The 20,196-nt window shown below is 36.1% G+C and overlaps 1 long non-coding RNA gene across 1 annotated transcript in view; it reads right to left on the bottom strand.

Moving 5' to 3' along the window:
* LOC118147395 (uncharacterized) overlaps positions 1–19,321 on the bottom strand; it is a 35,384-nt gene extending 16,063 nt beyond the window's left edge. Inside the window, exons 1-4 of the long non-coding RNA XR_008476456.2 lie at positions 19,235–19,321; positions 18,985–19,160; positions 6,178–6,247; positions 2,320–2,383 (exon numbers count right to left, since the gene is read on the bottom strand). This is a non-coding gene — a long non-coding RNA (uncharacterized LOC118147395). The remainder of the gene's footprint in view (positions 1–2,319; positions 2,384–6,177; positions 6,248–18,984; positions 19,161–19,234) is intronic.
* Between the last annotated feature and the right edge of the window lie 875 nt (positions 19,322–20,196).

Genomic DNA, 20,196 nt, shown 5'->3' with positions numbered 1-20,196 from the left:
CTGATTTCCTCTACTTTCTAAATTAGTCAAAAGTTAAAACAAATGTCTTCCATTTCCCATGAATTTGAATTCTAATCTTAGAAAACATGTATCACAAAATATCACAAATGCCTTTGTACTTTATTTTATACCTGATTGTGCCTGAGGAGTCCTTATCAAGAACAGCGGGTTGGTGAGAGTAAGTAAAATAAGTATATCTAGTATTTGGTGAAAGCAGAGCTCCATATTCTAATATCAACCCAAAACAAACATGCGCGTGCCTGTGCACACACACAACTCTAAGACACTGGAAAAACTACAAGAGTTATACTTAAATTTTAAGAACTATTGATCCCTACCCAAAATAAATCTGATCAAACCAGTGTAACACCCAATCCAGCTGGACCTCACCAATAGCTTCCAAATCTTCCTCCTTAGCAAGGAATCAGTAATAATTATAATGATAATTAGTACAAGGATGATCAGAAGAAAGCCCAGGAGAGCTTCTTCTATGCAGAAACTATGTCTTTTCTATTTTCTAATCCAGAGACAACCCAAAATGTACGTATTTTAGAATGTTTGCTCATTAAAAAATGAATTATTTATAAAAATTATTTTTCAGTAACTGCCAAGGTATGTGAAGAGTAGCCACAGAGATTTTAGAAGCATTAAAAGGTAGATAAAGCAAATTGGAATCAGGGGAGAGTTAACAGAAACTGTGGAGCTTAGGGCATTGGGACAAGTTGAGTGAGATTGTACCACTCACTAAGTTCCGACGAATAAGAGGTGACTTTGCTCCTTATTAACTTGGTTCTATGTTTGGCTCCTCATTCTTTTTGTTTTTTAATTGTACTTTAGGTTCTGGGGTACAGGTGCAGATCATGCAGGACTCATTCTTTAGGAACTCTGGGGCTCTGACTGTGCCTCAGGTATCAGAGATGATCCCTTAGGGGAGTGACTTAGCCACCTTTTCCTGACCGTCTAAAGGATAATTCCTACCTCACAACATTCCTGTGGCAATTCAGGTTGACTTCATCTTTAATCATAAGAATGCTGGAAGGCATGCAGATGGGTGTTCAATGAAGACAGATTAAGCTTATTAATTTGAGGAGTAGTTTAATTATATTTTATGCTCAGGCAAAATAAAGATTAATTTTCATTATCTTTTGTTTTGATTATCTGTGGTGCTGAGCAAGACTTATTTGCAATGCAGATTTTTTACTTAGAATTTAAATTTCTCCTCTCAATCCTTATTTATTTACTTGTTTATTTCTTTTCATTTGACAAATAAAAATTGTGTATACTTATTGTATACAACATCATGTTTTGAAATATATATACATTGTGGAATGGTAATATAGAGCTAATTAACCATGCATTATCTCACATACTTATTTTTTGTGATAAAAACACTTAAAATCTATTCTCTTGGTGCAATTATTTTTAAACTTAAAGTGGATAAAGCAGTAGACACCTTTTCAGGTGTTCTTCAAGGCTGTGGGTCAAAGACATTCTATTTCCCTTAGAACTAACTACCCTGATTATACAAGTGGGCTCTCTACAGTCAAGACACATAGAAGGTCACATTCTAATGGCCAAGGTTGACTAGACTTAGGACAGACACCTAACACAACCTAGAGATATCCCAGTCCCTTTTTACGCATTTGGAGTTTTGGCTATAGATTTACATATATATACTTTAAATCCTGGGGTACATGTGCAGATCGTGCAGGATTGTTACGTAGATATACACATGCCGAGGTGGTTTGCTGCCTCCATCCCCCTGTCACCTACATTAGGTATTTCTCCCAATGTTATCTCTCCCCAGTCTCCCCATTCTCTGCTACCCCTCCCCTAGACCCCCACACCCTAACAGACCCCAGTGTGTGATGTTCTCTTCCCTCTATGTATGTGTTCTCTTTGTTCAACACCCACTTATGAGTGAGAACATGCGGTGTTTGATTTTACGTTCTTGTGTCAGTTTGCCAAGAATGACGGTTTCCAGATTCAGCCATGTCCCTGCAAAGGACATAAACTCATCCCTTTTTATGGCTGCCTAATATTCTGTGGTGTACATGTGCCATGTTTTCTTTATCCAGTCTATCACTGATGGGCATTTGGGTTGGTTCCAAGTCTTTGCTATTGTAAATAGTGTGCATGTGGCTAGATATTTCAATCATAGCACAGCCTGATGTCTGGAACTTAAAAGCTATAAAACCACAGAGCTGTGGGGCAGATGTCTCCTGCCACCTTCACTGAGTCATAGGAAAGTCAGTCAGCAGAAGTGCAGAGAGAAGCAGGCATTTAAAAAAGGGAAAACACTTCTTCACTTTCACTTACTCGATTTCCTAGTTCCACAGGGTCATGTCTCCTTTTTATTCAGCAAGCTTTTAACTGCCACACCCTGAAAAAATATAGATAAGGTTGCTTCAGCCCCACTCAGCCACCCAATGTGGCCTCACAATGCCTGACACACATCCCGTTCTTCGATGCAGTGGAAATTCCCTTAATCTCATTGCCTCACAATAGGTTCAATATTAACCAAAACAAACTTTATTCTGAGAAGGAAAAGGAGCCTTACAAGTTTTGTCAGAATATATTTTTACAATGAAATTACTTTAAACTTTTGACAAAATTCGATTTAGGCATAAAACTTATTGGTGCAAAGACAACTGCAGGTTTTTTATCATAGGCAATAGGACCCTCACTTACCTGAACTGTTAACCTGTAGTCAGTTATCAATGTGAGTCAGACAATCAATGGATTCAGTTGCCAAAATCAAGTCTGTCAACCTACTGTCACTGTTTAGTAACATTGTCAGCCAAATGCACATATTTTCTTAGTTTGAAGAATCAGTATTCCAGAGACACCGTCCAGTTAAAAAAAAAATTTTTTTTAGTCCCTCCAGACTGCTATAACCGAATGTCATAGACTAGGTGGTTACAAACAGCAAAAATTTATTTCTCACAGTTTTAAAGACTGGGAAGTGCAAGATTAAGGAGCTGGCAGATTCATGGTCTGGTATGGGTCAACTTCTTTGTTCATAGATGGCCATTTTTTTGCTGTGCCTTCCATGGTGGAAGGGGTGAAGAAGCTACTTGCAGTCTTTCTTCTATAAGGACTTTAATCCCACTCACAAGGGTCTCGTCTTCATGACCTATTCACCTCCAAAAGGCCCTATCTTCAAATATCTCCACACTGAGGATTAGATTTCAACATAAGAATTTTGAGTAGACATAAACCTTCAGTTTATAGCAAGATTCTTAATGCACTACAAATGCATACTATATGATTTATACAATCCCAGGAAATAACATTCCATGAGACCACTGTGAACCCTTCCAGAGACGGCAAGTCTGTTACTTCATCAAACAGCTAATTTTCTTAAGTGAGACAACACCGGCCTTCCAATAACATCTTCTAATTAATAAGTCCAGAAACAGTAAACAATAAAACCCATATGTTCTTAAGAATTTAAGGTTGAATATTCCATCAAAAGTATTTCTGGGGTAAATTCCAAAAATAGTAATTCCCACTGCACTGATTTAATGATTATTTGTGTAATTATGAATTCGATATATTTGCATCACAAGACTGCAAGCCCCATTAGAGCAGAAAGTCTGTCTGGACTGATAGATCTCATATCTCTCTTTCATGGTGCTGATACACAGTTGCCATCCAATAAATATTTGTTGGATGGTAAATGCATTAAGGAAATCAGTTTCTTACCCTTTGGCAGTCCCTGTATGTTAGTCAAAGCAACAGGACTTCTGGTCTATGTATCAGAAGCCCATAAGGACTCAAGAAGGTAACATCAAGCATTTGAATGTGGAATGATTGTGTCAGACAGCAGTGCAAAGCCATAGAAGTAAGGTCAATACCTCAGAAGTAAAAAGGCAGATTGCAAGTCCTCCAATAGAGAAGGCTATTCATTTTTACTGAAATCTAGTCTCTCAGATTCTACTAAACACTCTCTCATTATCTCATTTAATTATCACAGCAACTTAACAGGTCAGTGTGATTTGATCCATGGCGTTATAGATACAGGAAAAAGTATTTAAAGGACTTATTAATACATACCTTGCCCAAGTTACTTGGTTTGTAAATGTTACTATATATATATAAAGCCAGGATCATCAGCTTCTAATATTCTCACCTTTTTATGGCACCAGAGAAGAGTAATTGTTGTGAAAGAAAGTAGTCAAGAGAGGCTTCTCGGCAACAGATGATTTGAGCAGGTTCAACGCAATTAGAGATCTAATAATTGCTAACACTGATTTACTGCTTATTGGATAAGAGGCAGTATTCTAAGGCCTCATAGTTTTTCACTAATTTAATTCTTGTCTGATGAAGCTCCATGAAATATATGCTTTTACCACCTTTATTTTATATGCAGGGCAATTGAGGAATAAGCAGGACTGGTACCTTATCCTGAGATTTCATAGCTAGAAAATTATGGATCTAAGATTTAAGCACAGTTTTCACCAAGCATGTGCTTTCAACTATGACTTAACATTCCCTTCAATAAGAACCTATTAACAGCTAGTTTACATAGATTCATCGTTACACCAGGACAGCTTGGTTAATTTATATTTTAGTCAACTCCAACCATTTAAACCCAAGTGTGAAGGTAAGAGGATATTCTCTGAACAAATAAAAAAGTCATAAGAGTTTGACTAGAGAATGCCAGTACCTCAGTCTTCCCCGTGTCTTTGTCCACTGCAACTGCCCAGAAGCTCCGGCCAAGAAATAGTTATTGGTCATGGCATTCATCTGCTCTACTAAATAAATTTTGTTCTAAAGATAATGACACTTGTTTAGTCACAGACTTTCAAGAAAATGGCCTATTCTTCAGCAATGCGGACACTAACATCCTTTGATTTCCTTCTAGAGCTGAGACTTTTCACTAAAATAAATCACAGCTGTTCCATAGAAGAAGAAACAATTGATGCCTCAACATCTCTTAGAAACATAAAACCTAAGCCAGTTAATAAAAAGAGACCGTCGAGGGCAGAGGATACAGAGAGCCCATCGCAACCTCAGCAGGTTACACAGGCTGGAAGGATATGGCTGGGGAAAGGGTTAAGCCCCTTTTTCTCCTATGTACAGTCACATTACTGTTATTCTGGTCCACAGGTTTTAGAGAACATTAACTATCATCACTGGGACTCCAGAGCAAAGGGGAGGTACAATAACTAAGAGGGAGAAAAGCATTGGGGAGGAAAGTGGACTGCATTTAAAATCAGGAGAGTACATCCGGGAACAGCGCTGCCACAGCCAGACAGGTGACTTCGATCCCTACTTTACTTGCCAAATTCTTGTGCAGCTTTTGCCAGATCTTACTTACCAGACGTTCAGCACAGGAGTAAGCAGTGGTGTTCTTGTACTGGGAAAAAAGATCATTGTTTCATCTAGTTCAATGATATTAGCTGCCATTGATGGGCAAGACCTAGTTCCATTAATTAAGGCATTAGACCTCCGTGCATTCACTACAGAAAGTAAAAAGAGAAACCTCCCTTCATCTGTTATTTGCTTACTCAGTGGCATAACATAGGCAGGAAAGATAGATGTTTTACTCTTTCCATTCCTCTACTCAAGGTGCTGACGCCACCAAAATCTCTTATAAGGAGAACTTGATGACTCCTCCTTGTGCCCTCTGTGTCTTTCCTCTGCCATTTCGCTTTTCTGCCTAGGCCACAAAGTCATTTTCAGTCTTCTTCTTAGGCCACCCAAAGCATACTGGTTAAATCATTTCTCAAATTTCTCCCATTTCCTATTGAATCTCTGCATTGTTATTAACATACACCTAGATCACAGCTCATTTGCAGTGTTGCTGTTAGAAATAGAGACCACACAGCATTTTTCCTATTCTTTCCATTTTAAGACATTATAGCATCATATTCATATGTCATTAAAAGTGAGAGAATGTGGAAGAATATAGTCTCTTGGTGCTCAAAATAAACAGGATTACACTGGCTCTTTTTCTACTTCATGTTGCAAACAATGGACAGGAAAACAGTGGATTCAATCTGGTCTCTGCATTTTGTTGTTTGTCTAAAACAAAAAAAACAGCAAGGTCTTTGTCTTTAAAATAATCATAATTTACTATTTTTAATAAAACAAAATATATAGACAATGGGACTACCTCCTGCACTCTGACAGAGCAGTTGTCTTGTGGTTGGGATTGGCATTGCTTACCTGCCCAAGAGCCTCCTCTGACACTGCCACGAAGCCACCGTTAGTCTGTTGTCCATTGTCCATGATAGAGCTGAAAATGATGAATTTGAGGGAAATGTTTTACATAAGTTCAATGCATAATTCCAGCTCTACTTCATTCTGTGATTCAAAATTGCCACTTAAAATCTTGGTATCATCATCTGTAAAATGAGATAGCAACACATGCTTTCCATGATATTATGAGGATTAAATGAGATAACATAGGTAGAAATCCATATATACTTCTCAAATACATACAGATTTACCAATAAATGCCATTAAATAGCAGCTATAAACACTTCTGGATTCCTAGCTTGTGTATAAAAAGGCAAATTTCAGAAATCAGGTAAAATGTTCACTTTCTTTAGGTCTTTAAAATGCAATGCACATAGTAATTATTCCCTTTTCCCAAACAGATTCTAAAATATCCCTTAAAGGCAACACTCACTGTACTGCAAGCATCTCCCATAGATGGTAAACTTCCTGAAGAGAGGCACTTTCTTTGAGTCCTCAGTTAATGGTGCCTGGCATATACTCAATAATTAGCTTTGAAATGAATGGATCTAGCCTTAAATGACAATAACATCAATGTACCACTAAGTTACAATATGTGATTTGCATACAATTACTTCCCTTAGAAAGTTGTAACATGGTAGAAGACAGTGTGAGAACATGCTTTTTTTGCATGGATAACACATGTTTAGTGCTTAAACGATGTCAGTTGGTCTTCTGAGAGTGTTTTACAAATTTTGTCTCCTTTCACCCCGTGCCCAGCATACAAGAATTCAGCACTCTTCTAGCCTTCTTCAATGATTCAGAGTTTCACCTGTAATACATCTAAGTAGAAGATCATAAAAATCTAGCTGATCATGTATCTTAACTCCCCAACTTCTATGATAAAATTTGGAGCCAATTCATCTTGGTTTGGAGCCAGCTGGCTCTTTGACATGCCTCTTATCCAGTGAATTTATTAATAGCACCCTTTCACTCTCAAAACTGCCCCAGTTTGGTCATCCTAATGATAAGCTACTGAAGGGGCATGTCTTCTGTCTCATTGGTCTTCCTAAACACAAAATTTACTCTCAACAGATGTTCGTTGGTTGAAACAAGGATAGTGCTTTGCTAATCAGTCTAATAAGAGCAGGTGTTCTTGTCTTATCCATTTTTCCTCAGCTCTTCTCTGAATGAAGCGTCTTCCCCAAAAGCCTTTATTTTGACATATCCTTAATAATGCTTCTCTTGTCCTTAAATAATTAATGGGTTTAAAAATATCTGTCAGTGTAAACAGAGTGATACATGGAGTGAAGAAAAACAGTGAATATTTTGGCAGAACAAATAAAAGCCCCATTAGTAACTATATAAATCTCAGCAATAGAGCTCATCTGCCTTTCACAGCAAGAGTTTTCATTTCCTTTGTCACCAGGACTCATAAAGCCATGCCAAATGAGTGGCCCTACTGCTTTATCCAAGACTGACACTAAATTTCTTACGTGCATTAGTGCAATGGTCAATTTGTGCCGGGAGAGACTAGGTAGGTTACTGGGTGATGGTGACAGAGAAGAAAGAGCATAGAAAGATAGGGCAGAATCTGGGCAGGAGAGCTTTCTACATTAATTGGCTTTGTTGCAGCCACACAGAGGAAAGTATATTTCACACGCATACATGTGCATGCATACACACACACACATATGCACACACACACATTCCTAATGTCCATTGGCCTGTTTTATCACTACTAAGGGGTTTAGATGAATACCTTTCTCTGGCATAGCTGCTCCTTAAAAGAGTGTCAAGGAGAGACTCAAGCAAGGGAAGAAATAATTGCAAGTAATTTCATTTTCACCACAAACGTCAACCATGTTGGCTAAAAATCTCAAATTCAAAGGACAAGAATATCATTTTTATCAACATAGCAAAATGTCTTCTCATATTGGAAACATTAGTGGTTCCAAATTGTGAGTAGTTCCCCTCTCCCTCATCTGCAAGGGAGTGTATTCAACCATATCTGGAGAAACTTTTGAATGATTATGGGGTGAGGGGGAGGGTGGCTATGGACACCTAGTAGCCAAAGACCAGAAATGATGCTAAGCATCCTGCAGCCCTAAAGGTAGGCCCCTATGACAAAGGATTAATTGGCCTAGAATGTCAGTAGCATCACTATTGAGAAATATTGGTCTTTTTAAATTAAAAAATATGGAATTACAAAGGAATCAATTTGCTTCTTCATTTAATAATTATTTACCAAAAAACCAAGCAGTATATTGTTTGTTCTAGATTCTGAGACTAGAGATAAATATGACACGGTTCTGAAAGATCTGATTCTGGCAATTGGTGGCCTAGAGATCCCGAAAGCCTCCTGTAATATGATATTTGAAAATTCTCAATGGACAATTATTAATTAACAACTTTTTAAAAAGTGAAATGAGGCTAGAAGAAATTTTTTTAAGGAATCCTGTTCAAGTCAAACAGTGAGAATACTTGGAACAAGAAGTAGGCACATCTCAGCCACGTTTCGCCCTGAGGGTTAAGGGAAGTCTTTGCGCTGGAGCTTTAGTCTGCTAAGGGAAGGGGAGAACAATTTTGCCTTTTAAAGCCTATAAATGTTTTACACAGTCAGAAAGTAAAGTTTGAAAAAGAGAGCAAATTCAAATCCCAAAACTGAAAACAAATAGAAACAATTGTAAATCTAGCATAATAGTATATCGAACTAGTAACAAAACTTGCAAATAAAATATTTCAGGTTACTTTCGAAAACAAAACTGGGAACTTTACATTCTAGGTGAAATATGTTTTGAGGCCAAATACCTAACAAATCTTAAACAGCAGTCAGTAATTTTATTTTTGTTAGTAATAATATCATCATTTTCCATCTTAAAACCATTATATGTTTTGCAGATCGAGTTTGACCAGGAAATAAAATTACATGTTGAAGAACATAGAAAATTAAACAGCATGTTAATTTACAAGGAATCAAATTTTCGGTATAAGAACAGAAATATAGTGTGAAATAAAAAACCATCATTTCTATTTGTTTTCAGCTTTAGGATTTGCATTTACTTCTCTTTTTAAAATTTTATCTTCTGACTATGTAAAACATTATAATTATAGGCTTTTAAAGGCAAAATTGTTCCCCCCTTTCCTTAGCAGGATCAACTTAACTTTTAATTTTGTAGGATGTATAAGGTTTAACTTGAATTGGCAATATCAGGATTTTTAAATACATCTCTCTTAGCACTTTCCATTGGCCTACAAACCATAAAACCATTGCATTCCAATAGCAATAAGAGCACAAATGTTATTTTAACAGAGCCCAGCACTAGTGCCATTGCTGGAGAAAAAAAAAACTCACTACATAGAAGCAGAAAATAAATCACTAGAAATATGTGTGTATTGTATACTCACAATTGCAATGTATAAATTTCAATGGACTTAATCTGGTTAGAAGAGATGAATTATTAAACCACAAAATGTAAAGAAATAGAAATTTGAAATTAGCAAGACTAAAAAGAATTGAATGTAAAAGTTGATGAAGCTATATTAATATCAGACAAAATATACCATACAGTAAAAGTATTAATATGATTACAGAGGCTTTCTTCCAAATGATATAATTTTAATTCAATATGAGGATATAACAATTCTAGATTTTCATTTTACAAAATATTATAGCCTTAAAATGTATAAAGCAAAAATTGTTGTGACGATAGAAATAAATTACCTAGGGAATATACAACAAAACTCTCTTATTTTGGAACAATAAGCAGAAAAATACTATTGTAGATTTCAATATTTTTTATCTAATGGAAAAATATTTTACATTAATATATAAATATTTTACATTACTGCCCACCAACATTCTTAAAAATGAACTAACACCTTAATTCTAGTAGACGACTTTGGAGATTCTATTTTTTTTTTTTTTTTTTTTTTTTTTTGAGAGTATCACCAGGCGCCAGGCTGGAGTGCAATGGAGTGAGCTCAGCTCACTGAAACCTCTGCCTCCTGGGTTCAAGCAATGCTCCTGGCTCAGCCTCCCAAGTAGCTGTGACTACAGGCGCGCCCCACCACACCCAGCTAACTTTTGTATTTTTTAGTACAGATAGGGTTTCACCACATTGGGCAGGATGGTCTTGATCTCTTGACCTCGTGATCCGCCCGCCTTGGACTCCCAAAGTGCTGGGATTACAGGCGTGAGTCCCCGCGCCCGGCCGACTTTGAAGATTCTTTAAGACTCTCTTCATAGATTACCATGTCATGTCATAATAAAAAGTTTTATTTCTTGCTAATTAATCTAGAAGACATTTAGTTTTCTTGCCTTATTGTACCAACTAGAACCTAGTACAAAGTGAATAGAATTATTAAAGTGAACTTTTTTCCTTTGTTTCTTATAGGAATAACATTCACACTTTCAACATTGAATGCATATGATGTTAGTTATGGTTTATATAGTTTTTTTTTATTGCTTTGAGGAAGTTCCTTCTTATTCCTACTTTAATGAGAGTTTTTAAAACGAAAGGATACTGAGTTTTGACAACTGCTTTTTCTGCACATATTGAGATGATTGTATGGATTCTATGCTTTAGTCTGTGGATAAAGGAAATTGCATGAATTTTTTTTTAATGTTAAAACAACTTTGCATTCCTATGATAAACTCCTCTTAGTCACAATGTTTTATCCTCTTTATATATACTTTTATTTTTAGTATTATTTTTAAAAAATACCAGTGATATTCATGAAGGAAACTGTGCAGTTTTTTTTCTCTGTAGTGACTTTGGTATTAGTAACAGGGTAACACGGTTCTGAGAAAATAAGCCAGGATATATGAGCTTCTGTTTGTTTTATGAAAGATTTTGTGTGAAATTGGTATATCTCCTTAATGGATTTGAAGAATTAAATGTTCCTATCGAATTATTCTTGCATGAGAGTTGGAATTTGTTCCTTCTGACTAGTTTTTAAATTAATAGCGTAAAGTGGTTCGTCATAGTCTCTTTTTATCTTTCTAATATCTATAGAATTGGCAAAACAGTCTTCCTGCTGGAATCTCTACCCTGCTTTTCATTTATTATATTGGTTTTATAAAAGAATCAGGTTTTATTTTATTTTTTTATTCAATGTTTTGAATTTTTCTGTTAACTGAATAAATGTATTTAAGTATGTAAATTTCCTCTGAGAAATTGGCCACAGCGTGAATTCTTTAAATGAATACCATTTGTCATGAAGCCTTAATAAAAACATTTAACAAAGCATTAGGCTGATAACTTGATTGACAACATAAACAAATCTGTTCTTTTCTGATTGTTCAGTTCAGCAGTTCTTTCCAATCATTTGCATTTCTACTGTGTGCCAGGTATAGGCATTTACATTAAAAAATTGTAATAAGGGTACCAAAATAAACCATTGTCCATAGAGATCTCTTAAACTGGTAGTTACTGAAGACCCTATATCTTATCGCTGCTTAACTCCTGAAGGCTTTGATTTCAAATTTGACACAAGACTAATTTTCACGTTTCCTATGGAGACTAGAAGCCTCCCTTTAAGCAGACTATGACCTAGGTTGAGTCCCTGAGTCTGCTTCAGCTTCTTCCACTTGCATCCTGTCTATGGTATTTTGACATTAGATCCTTAGCCAGCTTCTAAAATTTTCTGTTCTACTCCTGTCTTTACTACATTTTCCCTTAGTGAGATAGCCTTGTGTGTATAACTAGTGTGTTTAAAAAGCAAAGCAAAACAAAACAAAACACTGATTTCAAAGTTAACGCCACATTTAACTAAACTTTGCTGAGTGACTGTCCCCAGAGCCTGCTGGAGGTTGTTTCTTTTCACATTGCTCCATCTCCAAAGTTATAAAAATTCCACAGCTGAACTTAGCTCATCAAAGCCCTCATGCACTTCATACTCCGTCTGCATCGTAGATGGAAGGCAGAATTCAGTCTTAAAGCCCTGTTACATTTTGACCCAGTCTGTCAAGCATCTCCCAGATTTGCACTGTAAAAATACTACTCTCATCCTCTTCTATTTATTTTCTCTTCTTTTAAATTTATGAAAATTATCCAGATGTTTCTTTTAAAATAAATGTTATGTGAAAACATTTTATGACAGCATGATATTCCATCATGTGATTATATTTACTGAACAATTTTTGTATTGTTCAAGATTTTCTTCTTAATTTCCATGTTGGTGAATTTTGTATGCCTTTGTGATTGGTACTTTGGGACATATTACCTTAGGTGAAGATTCTAGGCAAAATAATATAGATATTTTAAGGCTCAATCCATATTGTTAAATAGTTTTCTCAGAAGGTGACACCATTTATAAGAAAAACAGTTGTATATATTATATCCTTCTTTTTTGATTTTTAATTGGTGAGCTTTTTGTCTCTTTTTTGTTTCTATTAAACAAGTAAAAATAGTATCTTTCATTTAAATTTGCATATGTGGTAACCTATAATTTTTTAGTTTTTAAATTTGTGCTTATTATCAACTTGCATTTAACCTTTTATAAATTATTCTCTGCAGTTTCTCAGTTTTAGTGCTTTTCTTATTGGCATATAAAATGTTTCACAAAAAACATATCAATCAGTATTTTATATGTAAAATCAATATTACTAATGTATCAAGGTTTTAAATGTGAATCTAGTCAAGTTTATCAGCCATTGTCTTCATGATTTTTCTTATTGTTTATATCCTTATAAAGTTTATTTTCTTTGCAAGATCAATTAAGTAAACATGTATACATTTTGTACCTTATGATTTCACTTTTCTCAACCACTTTAAAATCTAAAGTTTATTTTCTAATGCTCTATAAAGTTTGAGTTTTTGAAGAATTTTCTCCTTAATCCAAATTTTTGACATAATTTGCTTAATAATTTTACACCCTTATGTTTGTTATTTTATAAATAATGTCAAAATAGGTCACATAGAAAATGTTTAATATATATTTAGTCACATTTCCATATATATACCTGAAGAATGAATAAATGAATAGTTTTATAGATTCATATTGATAGGTTTCCTATTACTTTCCAGAGTTTAATATTTCATAAAATTGAGGAATACTTTTCTAAAGCCCTTTTCTCTCAAATCAGAACTGAAAACTACAAGAGAAATTTACAGTGTTTTCTGTTCTCTAATTCCTTAAAAATAATTCCAGATATGATAATTTAAATGAATAGTGCTTGAATTCTCTGTTTTTCATTTCCTCTTAAGAACCTTTGTACTTTACAGATTTTAAATACATGCTAAAAATGAAATCATTATAGCCATTATGAATTTATAAATTTAGCTTCTTCATGATTCCACTCATGTAGATACATAGTTAGAGATGTTTTCCTCTAGTAATCAAAACTAGTAGCAATGAATAAATCACATTATGTAAGGGTCAAGTCTTTCTACCTTTGACCCTTACATCATGTGATTTATTCATCGCTACCAGTTTATAACCTCACTAGGGTTGAGGTTATATCTCTGAACCCATACCCTTCCATTCTGTCTCCTTACTGCTTTTTTCCTGATCTTTAAATCCAGGCTCTGACTTGGTAATTTGAATTTGACCCCAATTTCTGGTTATTCTCTTTGCTGCTAGTGAGAGTCAACTTTAACTGAAACTGGCCCTGTACTCTGTGGTAAACTGATCTCCTTACCTTACAAGCCAAGTATTTTCTCTAGACTAATCCCCCCAGAATTCTCATTAGAATGAGATTTTTGCCTTGAACAGAATCTCTTCTGAACAATAAAATAGCATAAAGATTGATTTGGTCAATATTTTAAATTAGAATGAGCTGCCAAAGAGCTCAATGCTGCCTTTGGTCTTCTCATTTTCATTAATCTTTAAAGAGCTACGTCTTATTAATTAAATTTGCTGTTCTAAATTGAATGACATTATAAACTAGAGAGAAAGGACCTACAGAGAGAAATTGAAATGGGTGGTGGTGATAAATAAAAAACACAAGATTCATCTCAGAATAGAAAAAACAGTCTCCCAAGAGAAAGTTTCTCTGTTTTTCTACAATTCAAATAGAAAAAATGAAAGCAAAGAAGACCCAGAAACTGACACTGGTGAATCTACAACTCCTGTAGACAGACAAAGAAATTTGCAAACTACAATCTGGGAGAAAAAAGCTGAGCTGATTCCATCAAAATCCATAAAACAGTGCTTGAACCTTTAATCTTCAAATACTGATACTTAGAAAATTGGGCAGTTTATGTATAAGCAATTCAGGCAGTTGTATTAGATACGTGTTTTTTGCTCATGATCATTAGTCTGGGCTCCAGGAAATAGTATGTCGCTTTAACAATTACTATGGATTTGACTTGGGAAAAGCGTTCAAATCCTCTGAACTGTAAATGCCTTATGGTTACAAAGAGGATAATAATCATTTCCATTTAGTCGGGTTGTTTGAGAACTAGAAGAGAAAATGCACTACTATTTATTAAGTATATGATACTTGTTAACAATTGTTAAGGTATGATTTCAAAAATGATAACTGTAGGAGCAAGAAAAGGTTGAGGCCCAGGCCAGGTCGAAAACTGTAAACCTAGCTAGTAATGGGGCCATGTCACAGGCAAAGAAGACTACATGAATAAGTCAGAAAGTGTCCTCTAGAAGCTCACCGTACAGAGAAAAGTACAAGTAAGTATAAGGGGATGCTTTGATTCCAATAACAGAGAAACACATTACGTGCAGTGAAACTCTGAGGGAAACAAGTCACTAAATCTGTATTGAGGCATTTACAAAGGCTTCACAGAAGAAAAAGTCTTTGAGTTGGTGCTTCAAAGAGGAGGGGGAATTTTGACTGCTTGTTTGGAGGTTCTAGCAGGGGAATGCTAGGGGACATTCCCCAATGCTCATCTATTAGGAAGTGTCAACCTCCTCGACCGAGTGCACAGCTTCCAGAGGGATGCACATGGAGCAGTGAGGCAGGAAGGGGACACTGCCTCACCAGCCAGCCAGCTGAGTCAACCCTGGTTGTCAAAGGGTGACAGATATCACAACCAGATAACCCTCACATCCTGAGAGAAAAATTTTTCAAGTAGAAATTGGTACAGGAGTATCCTAAAGACTGAAACCAATGCTCACGAGGAGGAAGTTCCCAAAAAGCAGAGTGAGTAGTTTTGTAACCAAAAGCAGGTTCAGTCACTCACCACTTGCAGAATCCAATTAACAAGAGTGAGGTCTAGTATAAAGAAAGAGACTTTTATTTCAAAGCTAGCTAAAGGGAAGAAGTACAGGCTTTTTGAGCAGAAAGTGGGCACTTTTAAAAGGTGGCAGGGGAAGATAGCAGGTGGTGTGGGGAATCCCTGTGCTAGCTTGGCCCCTTTCTACTAGGCAGCTGAGTTGGCATCCTTATGGGCAGAAATAGGTTGTAAAGGTGGCCCAGGACTCTCTACATGGAAGAGAGTTTCATAGCAGGATGCTGAGTTATAAACTGACAGTAATCTCTGGAAGCAATCTTCTGGTGGGTGAGAGTTCTGTTCTAGAGCTTGTAAACACATGTTTAGATGAACTTCTATAGGGGTGTCTGGTGAAGGCGAAATAGAAGGCCACAACTGCATTTCTGAAGTGCTAAGTAGAAAGTCGGGAACAGAGGGAAATAGAGAAAAGAGAAAATAATTTTAAAAAGTAACTCATTCTCTTTTTCTTTAAAAAAATACAAGTACTTGGTTACAGTTTGATATATTTGAAATAGATTGAGTTAAAGCAAGGAGTGGAAAAGAAGAGGGGACTACAGTAATTCAGCTGAGAGAAAAATGAGTTTAGTTTGTGAATACCATTGAATGGCATGTTGGGGGTATATACAGTACCCTGAAGACAATGGTAAATTGAAGGATATTAAGCTGGGGAAAGACAAGTCTTCAGGTTACAACCATGAAATGGGACAGCTGTGGCAGCATAGGTGAAATGGGTGTTAATCCCGGTCAAGACAATCCCCAAAGGAAGAAAACTTCCAGAAGAGATAGCTAAATGTTCAGTCAAGGGGCACACACTGTTCCCAGATCTATGCTCTGAGGAGGCGGGAAGGGAAGTACCAGCTATAGATCCTGGAGTCTGTGATGTTGGATGAAAATGCAAGAAGCTATCCAAATAAGAAGCCTCCCATTATGAAAAATAGCTTATTCCCTGATCCAGTGGTCAGGAGAAATTCGTATGGAGTCTTTCAAGGGCTCATAAAGCCAGGTCCTCTATGAGTTAGGATGAAAGAGAGAAGGTACTTCTGAAGCACCCTTGAGAGTTAAAAGGAGATGTTGAGAAGTAACTGAAAAAAAAAACAGAGCCACTAAGAAGTCCTGCCTTCATCACCCAAAGGATAAGTTCTCTTCTTGAAAATGTCTGGGACGTATGTATGGGGGAAGGAGAAACACATATATAGAAATAAGTCTGGGGCTAACACTTGCAGGGCAAGGCAGGAAAATAAACACTGTCTTTACAGACATAAAGCCTGAGATTGAACTCCAAATCCATTTGCAACTGCATGATCTTGGATATATTACTGAATTTTTTTAGTTTCACTTTCTTTATCCGTAACATGGTGATTATTGTATTTATGCTGCAAGACTATTATTACAAAGGAGAAACAGATAATGTATGTCAAACATGTAACACAGTGATGGTGAATCACACCCATCCAAACACGGTAACTCTGGTAACTCCTCTCCCTCCCCTCCACCCTTACCAGCTCTGGCAGCCTGGAGGTACCAAGCACATGCATCTTGATAATTTTATCCCAACTCTCTATGGAGCTCAAAAGCATAGGAAAACCAACTGAGGCTTCCAGCCCTGACACAAAGAAGACCACCAAATCCTGCCCCAGCTCTCTCAATTGGCCCTTGAAAGACTTTTCTTTTTTTTTTTTCCATCATTATTTTCTCTATTGTTAGAAGTTTGTGGCTGCTTTTCTAATAAGTGGGTACCTTTAGGCTTTTCTAAGAAGCAGGTACTTTTCTAAGAAGCTGTTAATCTCATGGAGTTCTTTTTAATATGACTTTTAAGGACCAACAACATAGTGCATATTTCAAAATAATTCCTACTGGATGTTTTATTAAAACAATATGTAGTTATACTGCCATGCTTAATAGCCTTGTCTGTTAATTTATCAAAGGGAAGTTGAAGCAAGTATGTGAATTAATTTGTTTTAGTCCATAGGTATTGGGAACTTGAAGCATCATTGAAAAGTCACTGGAAAAACAAAATTCACTGTTATTTTTTCCTGAGCTCTTAACCATATTATCAATAAAAGAAGATGACTAATTTTCTAGCCCCACTGGATCCTGATACAACATCAGATTACTAGCTCAGAACTGTAAACAAATTTCTTATCACCTAAAATTTCAGAGTTCAATATCCTCTAGAAAACAAGCTTGCAACTATATGGAGAGTCATAAATTATTAAAATTAAACTACAGTCATGTCTTGATTTACTCACTGTATATGTAATAGAGGGCTCTCAGTATTATTAGGGGGATTGAAAATAATATCATTTCAAATGGTATCAAAGAGCTGGAAAGAGTCACATGGCCTGATGTCTGTTGGTTTCTCTGGCACCCTGAGCAAGTCACTTCACCCTCCACTGCCTCAGGTTACCCGTTTATAAAAATGGGATGATGCCCTAGTATCACTCAGGATTACTGAGGGCACATTTTAAAATATTATTAAAAATTATAATCCACAATATAAAATCTGCTGAAATTATTGATATTAGAAATGGTACAATTGATGTTGAATTTTAAGCTTTCTGCTTATGAAAGACTTGTTTTCAGCACTGGGTTCACTAATGCCTGACTTCCCTCTAAAAATAACAAGCAATTTCAGTAAATTGTAAAAGGGGAACATTTGCACGGCTTCCTATCAGTAAAGACCATTTATGTGCTTGAAAGAAATACCAGTTAGATATGACATAAACCCTACAATTGCTTACAATTAGACCTTGCTCAGCAAAGAAAAAATTCCCATAGAAATTTACCATGTCAACAGCACCTCCCTGGGACATGAAAGACCTTTATTCCAACAGATGAATTGAGAGAGGATTTATAAGCGTCACTGCAGTTTTTAAACACTTTTTTTCAAATGCAAGTTATGACCTCTAATTTACAACAAACACTATCTGTATGGTGACTCCTCAAACTACAGCTCAAGCCCAGATAGCTCAGTTGAGATTAAGCTCCATCCATTCAATGGTCAGTTGGATATTCTGCACTCAGAATATGCGTGACTGAACTTATCAGCCTCTACACCAAAACTTCTCTTCTTACTTTCTTCCCATGATTGTGACTGGTTTCATTTGCATAAGCTAAAATCTGCCCAATGAATGGAGTCAAGGATAGCTGCCATCCAGTCATCTGACTGCCATTTAAAATATCCGTCTTCCGTACGTCTTGTTTTCCTGGCTGTGCCTTCTTTCAGCTATACCTAAAGCAGCCTTACTCCACCACTTCCACATTACAGCAAGTACTAGGGAAATAAAGAGTACAGAAGTGGGAGTGAAGCCAGCAATATTTTTGCTTCATCTTATGTCTAAGAATTACAGTTTGACATGTCTAGTGATACTGAGTTTAACTGTTTTCCTGATGTTAACGAAAGAAATTTAAATTAGAATTCAAGCACTGTACCACCACTTACTAGCTTATGATCTTGAGAAAGTCATTTGGTGTATCTGACCTCAGTTTTTTCGCTTATGACTTAAATGTAATAATAAATACCTACTCTCTTTTCTCACACAGTTGTGGTGAGGTAAAGAAGAGATACTTAAACTTAAAGAAGCAATGTATATTGCAAAGTTTTAGGTAGTACAAATACCATCATTTTTCTTTCAAAACTGCAACGGTGCTTGCAACTCCATCTCCGCCTCCTTTCCTTCTGTTTAGGTGAAGCATGAAGCCTTCTCCCACCACAGGCCAAGCCATCTGCTGTGTCTTGCTCCACTCCATTTCTTCCTCCTTACTCAAAACCGTTGTTCCTTTTAGATCTCTTTCCTGAAAGAGAGAGATCTTTAATCTCATCTGTTCTCCTAGCTCATCTTCATTAACATACAAACACATTGCAGTACCTTTCATCAAAAGTCTTTCTTTACTCCCCACATTTCTCTCCAGTCATTGTCTGTCTCTCTTTCCCTCCATGTGTGTTTATCAAATGCATAGCTCACACCCATTGTCTCCCCTTCCTTACCGCCTATTCAGTCTTAAACCCATTTTAATCTCATTCTTTCCCTCCTCTGTAGTCAGCAGAAATTGTTCTTCTTAAAGTCACCATTGACCTCAATGCTGTAACTTAATCTGATTCAATAATCTCCTACCCAGACTCCCTATAACTTGGCCACTCCTCTACTGAAATCTCCTCCTCTCTGAGTTCCTCCACCCCACTATCCTGGTTTAACCCTCAAATTAAGATTCTGAGCTTTCTTAGTTACAATCTATATCCATGCATATGTATATCCTCAGCTTCTAACATAGCCATCAGCACCATGCTCAGGAAGTGTTTTTATTTATTTGCCTTACTTGCTTGTTTTTAAAGAAACTGGTCTCCCAGTTCTGTTTGTTAGTTTGTTTTAAGTTTAAGAAGGATATTACATTTGGATAAAGAATATATGATATTCCAAATAAATTCTAATTTCTTTTGTTCTTTTTTCCCATTCAATAGCAATTTTTATGACTATATAAACATATATGCGAAATAAAATGATAGATATTTGTCTTGTGCTATCTTTGATGTTTACATTTTTATTTTCTAAATCAATTTTATACTGACCTCAAAATGAGTTGGGTTGCTCTGCTTATTATCTGGGTTGTCCCAGATATAGCTGTCCCATTCATGTATGTAATGTGACTTTGACATGTGTAGAGGTCTCACACGATTATCCACAAAGTCCTCAATGTCTGCTGTACTGTCCCCATTTTGCAGTTTTAAAATCTCAATCTTTTTATTTATTAGTATCAGTGAAGTCAAGCTTTATGCTTCTATTTACCTTGGCATTACTGATGTAAATTAACTTTATAGTAAGTTCTCAATTAA

The sequence above is a fragment of the Callithrix jacchus genome, chromosome 14, assembly GCF_049354715.1.
Source record: "Callithrix jacchus isolate 240 chromosome 14, calJac240_pri, whole genome shotgun sequence".
Lineage (NCBI taxonomy): Eukaryota > Metazoa > Chordata > Mammalia > Primates > Cebidae > Callithrix > Callithrix jacchus.
The sequence above is the reverse complement of the archived record's forward strand: the minus strand, read 5'-3'. Positions and strand labels throughout refer to the sequence as shown.